The sequence below is a fragment of the Amia ocellicauda genome, chromosome 3 (genome assembly GCF_036373705.1).
Source record: "Amia ocellicauda isolate fAmiCal2 chromosome 3, fAmiCal2.hap1, whole genome shotgun sequence".
In the NCBI taxonomy this organism is placed as follows: Eukaryota; Metazoa; Chordata; class Actinopteri; order Amiiformes; family Amiidae; genus Amia; species Amia ocellicauda.
Window position 1 is genome coordinate 42151872 of NC_089852.1, and position 10188 is coordinate 42162059.

At 37.1% G+C, this 10188-nt stretch overlaps 1 long non-coding RNA gene across 1 annotated transcript; it reads left to right on the top strand.

Annotated features, from left to right (window-relative positions):
* Positions 1–4359: 4359 nt before the first annotated feature.
* Positions 4360–9064, top strand: LOC136747329 (uncharacterized). Its single transcript, XR_010816476.1, has 3 exons — positions 4360–4538; positions 4719–4795; positions 8108–9064. It is a non-coding gene; the product is annotated as an uncharacterized LOC136747329 (long non-coding RNA).
* Positions 9065–10188: the final 1124 nt, after the last annotated feature.

A 10188-nucleotide genomic window follows, 5' to 3' on the forward strand; every position in this document is an offset into this window, starting at 1 on the left:
TTGAGGATGTATGGCATGAAGTGCTTCTGTTCCAGCACAATATGGGATGTGTATCAAACCATAACTTAATCTGAAAACCGAGCCTTAAAAAACAACATATAGAATGGCAGCCACCATGAATTTAATGTAATGTAGGCGCTTGGTTGCTGGAAACTCAAAGATGAGCAGAAACTGTGTTTGAAGAAGAAAGAAAAGTTGCACCAGCAAAGAAGATCTCTTACTTACCCAAACCTGTTGTTTTCTCAGGCTTTGGGACATCTGACTCTCTCTCCGCTCTCACTATGAAAGAATAAAAGAATATTTCAATGTTACAATAACAGTAAAGAACAACACATTTTTACTTGGAATTGGCCAAGCTGACAATTTGAGCAGCCAGCAGGCATTAAAGATCCCAGGGAAATTTTCTTTGAAAGTTAACCATAGCTTTATGGTCAAATACCTCAGAGATTAATAAAATACAGCCTGTCTATATTCATTCTCAAATTGAAAATCAGTTCTTGGCAACATTCCCTCTTGTGCTATTTGGTGATCTGGCTCAGAAAGGATTCTGGGATGGAACCCAGAAGGGGACGCACTCCACATTTAAAATAAGCTTGGCTAGACTGGACCATTGTCATCGAGCACTCAAAAACGCAGCATGTAAATTGAAGTTTGTTATGATTTAATTTGGTTGCAATTGGGGGTTTTGTGAATTGACCACTAACTTACAACAAGGTCCCCAACTTAAGGCAACGGAAAAACACTGAATATGAAATGAAATGGCATCCTCTTATTAATATGACAGTGTAATCCTCCTGAGCAGTCTGAGACTACTAGCTCAGCACAGCCACAGCCTTCCTCAATAAAACCAACAGGAGAGAGAAAGAAGGGCTTTATTGAATGGATCAGTACAGTAGTCATTAGACTGCATAACAGCTCTTTGAAACTCTCCATAATAACAACCGTGGAATTACTCGGCTACAATTTGAGATAAGAAAAGAAAACACTGCATCTTCAAATTGAACTTTGATTGGCTTCTTTGATGTTCTGCATCAGATTCATTGTTTGGGTTCTGTTGTTTGACTTCATAAAGAAGTAGAATCTTATTTTATGAGGAAAAATGTACTCTTTTCACAGGTTGCAAAGCAAAAAAAAAAAGCATCCATTGTGGTTCATTTAAGTACTCAATGGGAAGGTGCCATAGTTTGGATTTTATTTTCACAGCCCACAGTGTAAATTAAATTGAAGTGCCATGTCTGTGATAGATGTAAGCCACTGGTTTCCATATCCGTGTTTTTATATACATATTCACGTCAACCAAAGAAAACCTTAGCAAAAACGTTCATATAAATACTGAACTGAATATTTAAAATGTAACACTTAAGACTACCATGACAGAAGAGCATCCTTCACACACAGCTCAAATAGATGAGGTTTATTTACTGAAAAGCCTAATTTAATTTGCATTTTTATAATGTTCAGCCATGTTATTAATTTCCACAACCCCCACATACAATTCATACCAACAGCTAAACAAATATGAAGTCTCCAATTTCCACAGAACTCCTTGTACAATGTTCAGAGACCCAGTGTCAACAGCCATTTGTGGATAACAATGATATTTTAAATTCTGGCCATTACAGCAATTGGGAACCATTTTAATATGAGCAACATATTATGTATTTCACTAAACAAACAGCAATTCATACAACTAATTAACTGCATAGCATATAAACTTGCGTAATTTGTCTTCTCATGTGTACTGTCTTATACATAAATAAATAAACACACAGAGAAAGGCAAATATATACACACAAACATCTGCATAAGCAGCTGGAAGTTTGATTTGCCTTTCAGCACTGTGCAACAGCCCCCTTTTTACCTGTCTTCAATGACAACAATACAATTTTGAGTCATAAGAAATTCATGAGATGCTTTGAATTCTGCCATCATCAGTTAATGATGCCGAACTTTCATGGATACCATGCAGCCGGGATTTGGAGCTCCCACGCTCCATCCACTTAAACCAATCAGAAGCAGAGGCTGGATGTGCCAGTCGTCCCTGCATTCAGTCAAACTAACATCAAACGTAAAATGGTCAGCAGTTATCGTTTCTTGTTTGAGTTGGAGCTCCAACTCCACTCCGCGCCCCAGAGCCCTGCCTTGAAGTTCACTGTATGCAGGTATCATCCATCCATCTCCTTCAAGTCACCAAGGCTCAGTGAGGGGGTGCTTGATGTCACATCGCAATTCCACTTATATACTGTCCAACAGTTAACATGTTCAAATCTGGTGACAACTTGGTCATTTATAAAGACAGAATATATATTAAGAGTGCAGTAACTAATGCTGCACATATCTTACCCAGGTTAACTAGAAATTGAAAATGAACAGGTAACAGATGCAAGAATAAACCTGTGGGAAACTGGAGGTGTTTAAGTAAGATTACCTCTGCCTGGTGCTCTAGATGTCTGTCACACAATGTAACATTGTTTTCAGTCTCCGTGCTCTGCTGTTAACCCATTCAGCCTCACAGGGGAGGCTACTGAAGGCTCTGTGACATTACAAGAGGGGGTGTGTCTGGCCTTTGTCTAGAACAATAGTCTCTAATGGGTTAAACGCCAGCAAAACGCACTCCCCTGTCATCTCTTTACTTAAATCCCCAGGGGATTATTGTGTGTTTATTGGTTTAATAATATACTCTCTTTAAATAAACAAACATATCAACACAAACATCCACAAGTAAATAAATACTTGAATGCGAATTAAAATGTACAAATAAATGGATTGCACCTTGAAAACATTTTAATATAACTTTCAAAAGTTACCAGTCACAATTACCAACTCACTAATATTGTTTGCTTGCATTCCACACAATCCTAAATGTGTGTAATATACCAGCAGTTATAGGCCCCACTGATACAAGGCAACCTTAGGTTAGCAACCTCAGCTATCCTTTAGATTAAAACGAAAATATCACCCTGTGCTAATACTAGTTTTGCAACTGTGAAAAGTAAAGAATTGTAAGATTATTTAATTATACATTACAAGTATTCCAAAGTGAACAATAATTGTTTGATCAATACTCTGCTTTTGCAAATATCAAGAAATTATGCACTTATAGTTTCCATGTAATGACCTTTAACAAAATCACCCTGTGTCTGCAACTCATGCAGGACAGACTGCAGCGTGGCACGGCACTAAAGATAAGCAGAGAGCAAATGTAATTATTGGAGTGGCGTCCGACATGATTAATGACCTGGGATTTGGGAATAAAAATACTGGAAGAACCACATTAAGTCACAAAACATAACAGCAATCAGAAAGAAAAAGTAAATACATAAAAAAATCCTTTTTATTTTCTTATTCAAAATGATTGCACTATCCGTGATAAGTAAATAAGGCTCAGAAGCAATCACAGCCTCTCCCTTCTCTGGGCTTGGGCATACGGACGTGATAACCCCAGGATGCTGACTACAGGACTGGCTTATTAAATCTGTCTGAAAAGGACACTGTGGCAGGATCTGTCCTTGGATTTGCTGTCACATTATTATGACTTCCCGTGAATACCATCGGAGCGCACTCCCCTCACACACACCACTGACTCACAACACAGAAAAGGATGGAGAACCGCATTGACACAGGCAAACAAACAAACAAACAAACAACAACAAACAAACTGTCAGCACACGACTTGTTTCACACAGTCGGTTTCAGCAGCTGCCAAGTGTACAACAGTCAGCTTGAGCTTCTCAACATGCATGCATCATATAGTCAGAATACGACACGCCGCTCGTGCAACGGTCAGTACGATTCTCTACATGCTTGAACATGCAGCTGACTACGGTTTCAGAAGGAGCAGGCGGGTTTTGCATGGTAACTGTACCAGCAAGGGCTATCCTTTTCAATCCCTTGTGGGAACATATGGTACCAGTGAAGCATGTGGATTCTGTTTTGTGGGATTTTGTTTCTGTTTCAAAGCCTTGCATGATTTTAAATGGTTTACCAGTGCACAGAATTACAAAAAGCCTTGTGCGTTGTCCACTTGAAGATTGAGATGCTCTCAAAAACCATCCAGATTTTACCACATGATCCTTCGGTACAACACCAACACACACTGAACCAGCAAAGGTTTATGCTTGTAATCCAGTCAGAGGATTTTTACACATGCTATAGAACACAGATGAAAAAAAATAAATTCTGAGGACAAGAGGGGAACAGGGCTGATCTGGAGTTTGCAAGTTTGCCCCCCTGGATTTATCTGGATGGGTAAAAAAACACACGAGTTCAAGCCTGATCTTGTTTGTTCAGTTCTCTGCCAAGATGTGACTCATATTGTGGCCAGTGTCTGACGCGAAGCATGTGACAGAGAAGGTCTCTTCAACCTCCGTATGGAACGAAGCTGCAGTGGAATGAGAAAACTATAGTCAAGGTCTACTTTACTACCACTTAGAAGGATAATCGAGTATTTTGGTTTGTTTTCCTTTGTATGTTTAATGCTCACAGGATAAATGATTATTTCTGCAACTTGAAACTTGAAGTGCCCTTGCCAGGACTATGTAAGTGCTCTGGTTCAAGGTAGTTAAAGAAAGCAGATGCTTGTGAAATCCTCTGTTATTCACGTTGTTTTGAATGTGATTCTTTATATTTCTGCAAAACCTTTATGTGTTCAGATCATACAGTGTCTCACACAGATTAATTTATTGACCTTCTGTTTTTTCCTCTTCATTTCACTTCAGAAAGAAGAGCTGAAATATTTCATAGAGGCCGTGAATGGAAAATATCCATTTGGACTGACTCACGGAACACAACAAAGGTGTGCATTCGTCTATTTTTTTTGCCCCTCTTGATAAAAGAGAAGTTCATGATCCTTCCTTTCAGTTTATTCTCAATTGGATTGATGTCTGCAGAGCTATGCTAACAAATTAAATCTCATTTCCCTTTAAAATAATGCCGATTATGAAAGAAGAGGTACAGGGGCCAGGGTGCACAATGAAATCTTCCTCTCGTGATTGCACTAACAAATTCTTCTCCGTTTTCACCTTTGACCACTCTTGCCATTTGATCCAGAGTCTCACGACGCAGACTGCACTAACATAAGGAGCAGAGAAGTGCGGGACCAGTCTATAGTTTGTCATCTCCCACACCTGCCATGCTCAGCTACAAGGTTAAAGACTAAAAGTAACCGCCTGAAACTATATTTTGATACGTTAATTGAAAGCAACATTGGATGGAGATTGCTTTCAATAGTAATAATATTAATAATAATAAATAACATAAATACAGAGAGGTTTTGCAAAGAATATTTTCAACAGCACAAACACAACAAACAGAACACTGCTCACAGTAGTTAATTAATTCCTCCTTGGCTGCACATTTTCATTTAAATTCCAGAAACCGTAAACAAACAAACAAACAAACAAACAAACCACGCTAAGTATGCACATCGGCTTGGCTCTCCCATTCGCACTGGCACTCAGGCGCTACCCGCACTGGCACTGCGGAGGGATGAAGAGGAAGGTGAGGGGACTGGGTCAAATGATTCAACGGGTCATTTGTTATGCTGACAATTAGAAACCAAGACTCCCCTGCTTCTCTCCTAACACTGCCGCTGCTGTCAGAGCTCCCCTAAGGCAGGGGAATGCTATCAATAATTGCCTGAGTTACAGAGACTATTAACAATGCTGGTGGAACCGAAACACTGCTAGTTCTGTTTCTCGTACAGCAGTTTATTTGCTTTTCTTTACATAAAAAGCCCCAAATCACATGTCTCAGTCTGGACAGCACAAGAAAACATCATCTAATAATCGCACTTTATGTAAAACATTTTTTTAATAAAAATCCTTACAATACAATTAATATTATTTTTTTTAAGTGATGGTTACATTTGTTTTACTCATATGCAGATTAACTATACTCAGTAATTAGATATTGTATCCTTAAATGGAGAATAAAATACATATTCTTAATAATTCCCATAGAACTATTAACTTTACATTTGCTGAGGCTTCTAATAGTTGAATGACACAAAAATTATTCCCATTAATGTAATCTTTTTATTATTTTCGTTTTGTTTTCATAATATGCACAGACCCTAATCAGCTCTTTCTTTCAGACCAAGATAATGAAATTTGACATTTATAAGTAGAGTGTTGTCTTCCTTTTAAAGAAATCCACATGAGTTTTCAGTCTTACAAGCCTTGGAACAAGTTAAGCAGGAAACAGAATCACAGAATATAATCTTCTTAGAAGAGCAATCTGATTTAAATTATAACCATGAATATGATTAGAAAAAATCAAATCCTAATATCTACGATAGCCAGAAATATGCCATTAAAGGTTTAATTACAAAATCTGAAATGAACCTGTTTAAAAAAACACAATGTAATAATACAATTTAAAAAATAAAATGTATATCTACAAAGCTAGTCTATCTGGAATACTTGGCAAGGTCAAACAGACAAACTCAGTCAATCTCCAAATGCATAATTAAAATAAACCCAATGTAGGCTCCAAAATATATTTTTCTGTAGTGTGTGTATATATATATATATTTTCACACACACACACACTACAGAAAAAAAAAACTCAATTAACTTTATATATATTAAAAGGTGTATTAGAAAGATTCAGATTCAGATCTCATATCCCTGTTTTAAGAGTTTTTAATTTAAGTGAACACACATATTTTATACACATATTATTGGTATTGAAGGAAATCCTTGAATGCACAGTAAACACACAGGTATTTAATGCTGAAATTAGGTTCTCTCGTATCACTGTTTCCTATGTGCTTTAAAAAATATTTTCATTTGTATTAATCCCATCTCACCCCCTTTGCTCTTTAAACAAGCCCAACATAAGGCAGGTGAATCCAGGCAAAGACTTTCCCACGATCCATAAGCAAATCCACACTCCAGCCCCTTCCTCTGAGTGAGCCATCTGCTTTCTTTATTTTCGGGCTGGGAGGGCAGGCATCAGCTGCGGCACCAAATTACACATTCCAGCACAAAACAAAACGTAAAAAGCTGCCGTTTGTTTCCTTTCTTAGATAAACCATGTAGGAAAGTGTTCACTGACCTCTACACACAATACAAAAATAAATCACATTAGAATAAAATAACCCAAACCTTACAATTTTGTTTAGGATAGATAAGGAACAACAAAAAAGCATTTCCGAAAGATAATGGACAACACGATTCACTGCGCTTAATTGTCAAAACATTTAATAGAACAACTATTTAAACTGACCGTTTAAAATTCTTTTGTTCTCCGAGGTTAAAGTACGGCACATATTTAGCTGGCTTCCCATTCACAAAGCCCGATCTGGGAAAAAACCCACCTCCCCTACTGACCCTGGCAAAAAAGTGAACAGAATGAAAAACATATCTATTAGTATTTTAAACAATGTATATAAATCTCTAGATATGTAGAATAAGGGGGAAAACATGCTTTAAAATATACTTAATAGGACATAAAAATACCTGGTACAATTTTTTAAAGTAATTATTCTAGAAAATTAGTCACGGCAAGATAAAAGTTGAACTGCCAAATCTGAGGGCTCGCGATTGTATCCCCAAATAAATAAAATATTCACGGAACAAACGTAAAGAAAAGTCGTGATCCGCCACCTTTTCTATTGCTAAGATGGAAAGCCTGCAGTTTACATAGAACAATTTGAAAATAAAAAAGAAATCAAGAGAAGAAAGAGGTTAGGCAGCTAGAAATTCATTACTTTCATGCTCTGTCAAACTAATAACAAGACCTGAAAGTTGAAAGCAAGGCTGGATCCTAATTAAAAAGACATTCCCACCAAAGCAAATTTTAACAATAGAGTTTCTGGCCCTGCCACATAAACCTTGACCCCTGACCTTTTCAAATGTAACAAAAAAAAGTTACAATTTCTTACTAGGGAAAAAAAAAAAGAAAACAATCAAACCAAAATGATTCAGCACTGCCCTCATACAACGAACAAACCAAAAATAAATTATCTTCATGTTGCATAGAAAAATATCTTATTCTGCAATAACAGAACCTGGTTTCTCAGTGATCATGTGACACTTCTCTGTCTCTCTCTCTCTCTCTCTCTCGCTCTCCCTCTCTCTCTCTTTTTTTCTCCCCCAAACAGCCATGTGCTCACGTTTCATTTCACTCTCAAAGAACCTAGTCTGCTGCTGCGGATATCGTCTCAGGCTGCCTTTGCTCAAAATGCATGACATTGCCTGTGCGAGAGCATGAGAACAGAGCCTCCTGAATAGCGAGGTCCTCATACTCGCCCGTAACCATGGAAGCAGATGCCTACTCTCTCTGCCCTGCTTACCTCCTAGCAGCCACGGGCTGCTCCCTATTGTAAAGAGGGTACGCCTTGATTTTTCTTCATCATGACCGAACTTGCCTTGTCTTCAAAGGGAGCGATTCAGCAGGTCACTGGTCTAGACTTGTTTGCACGGTCCACGGAGCAGCCTTGATGTAACCCTTGCTCTGTCAGTGCCACACCACCAGCCGTGTGACTGCAGACTGTGGGGGACATTGGAGATCTGTATTTGAAAAGAAGTCCGTCCGATTTTGCCATTGTGCCTTTTCACTCATCGATCGAATGAATATCGAACCTTCTGTCGGTGCATGTGTGAAACAGATAGCTTAGCAAGCACTTTTCTGTTCAAACCTGTGTTGTGGGCCAAACGTCGCTCCTCTCTCTATCCCTCTCTCTCTCTCTCTCTCCCTCTCTCTCTATTTCTCTCTCTCTTTCTGTCTGTCTTTTTAAGCATTATTGTCTTATAACTCATTATTATCATCACTTTCATTAAGTTTTTGTTTGTTTAATTTTAAGTTATCTGGATTTAAAATGCATGCAAATATAAATTACTTGTTTAAGCTGACAACAAAATTGAATTTCAGTTTTTCCTGCCACACTGGACTTTGGCTATTTTTATTTATTTATTTATTTTAATTTTGGATGATTTTTTTGTTATGAAAATACTTTTAGGAACAAGTTATTTTGAATTAATTTCAATAAAAATGTAAATCAGGACTTTTTAAATACTAATATAATCTTCAGTGACACAAAGTTGTGCCAAATTATAAAAATGCCTGGGATTAAATATAAAACAATTTAGATTTACATATTTGATCTAATTTTATTAATTTTATTTAGTTTTTATTTCAAACACTACTTGATATTGATAGTCAATAATTAAAGAAAAACTAAATGTAAGATTTTTTTACTGTAATTTAAGTGGGAAAGAATATTTGTTTAAACTTCTAAAGCAGTAAAAAATGATGAGATGAAAATTTGCTTGATATAATCTGTCTGCAATGAACTTTTCTGACATTTTATTTCTAGGACAACCCAGTCTGCAGGTGAGTGATATATTACAACAGAATTAAAATGCATGTTGGAGATTCATTTGAAAGATTAAATTAAAATTAAATTTAATGTCATAAGCATAAAACAATGGTTGAATGAAAAAAAAACTAAAAGTATTATGCTATACAGAAAAATCTGCAATGAAACTAAATTTCACAAAAAAATCATAATCTACATTTCACTAATCCAAAACAACATTTTTAAAACGCTGTCTTTCAATATAAAAAATAACTCCTTTCTGCCTAAAGTAATGTTCACCTGCTCACTGTGGATATATCTACGCCAGCAGCTCTTTAATACATCGATAGCACCAGGGTGGTGAGAAACAAAAAGATCAAAAAATGTCACTGTTGCTCAGTGGAGAATGTGTACATATCTGTCAACAACATTGAGTTTCACCACATCACAATATCAGACTTCAAGGCATCACGATTTTATTTAATTGCCACGGGCCAAGGGGGAGGTGCAGAAAAGAATAGAGAAGGTTACTGTGACACATGAAACATAATTCACATTGAGAGCTCTTTTCATCCGGCCTTAAGTGGTGGAGGATTACTCCAAGCTGACTTTAGGGCTGTCCATATGACCCCATTTTTGTTTTATTAAAATAAGGAAGGACGTAAGCTTACAAATGCTGCTCTTCAGTTCTCTTTATCTGGGGAGAGAAAAAAAATCGGACTTGCGAGAGAACGAATGAAAGAAGAAGGAAGGCTTGGGATTTTCTAGTGCTAGAATCATTACAGGAATCTGATCTGTTTGTTGTCTGTTAAACACGACATCAATGCTCTGTGTTTTCTTTGTAGGTACGTACATGCTGTTAAATATACCGAAACGATCTCGCG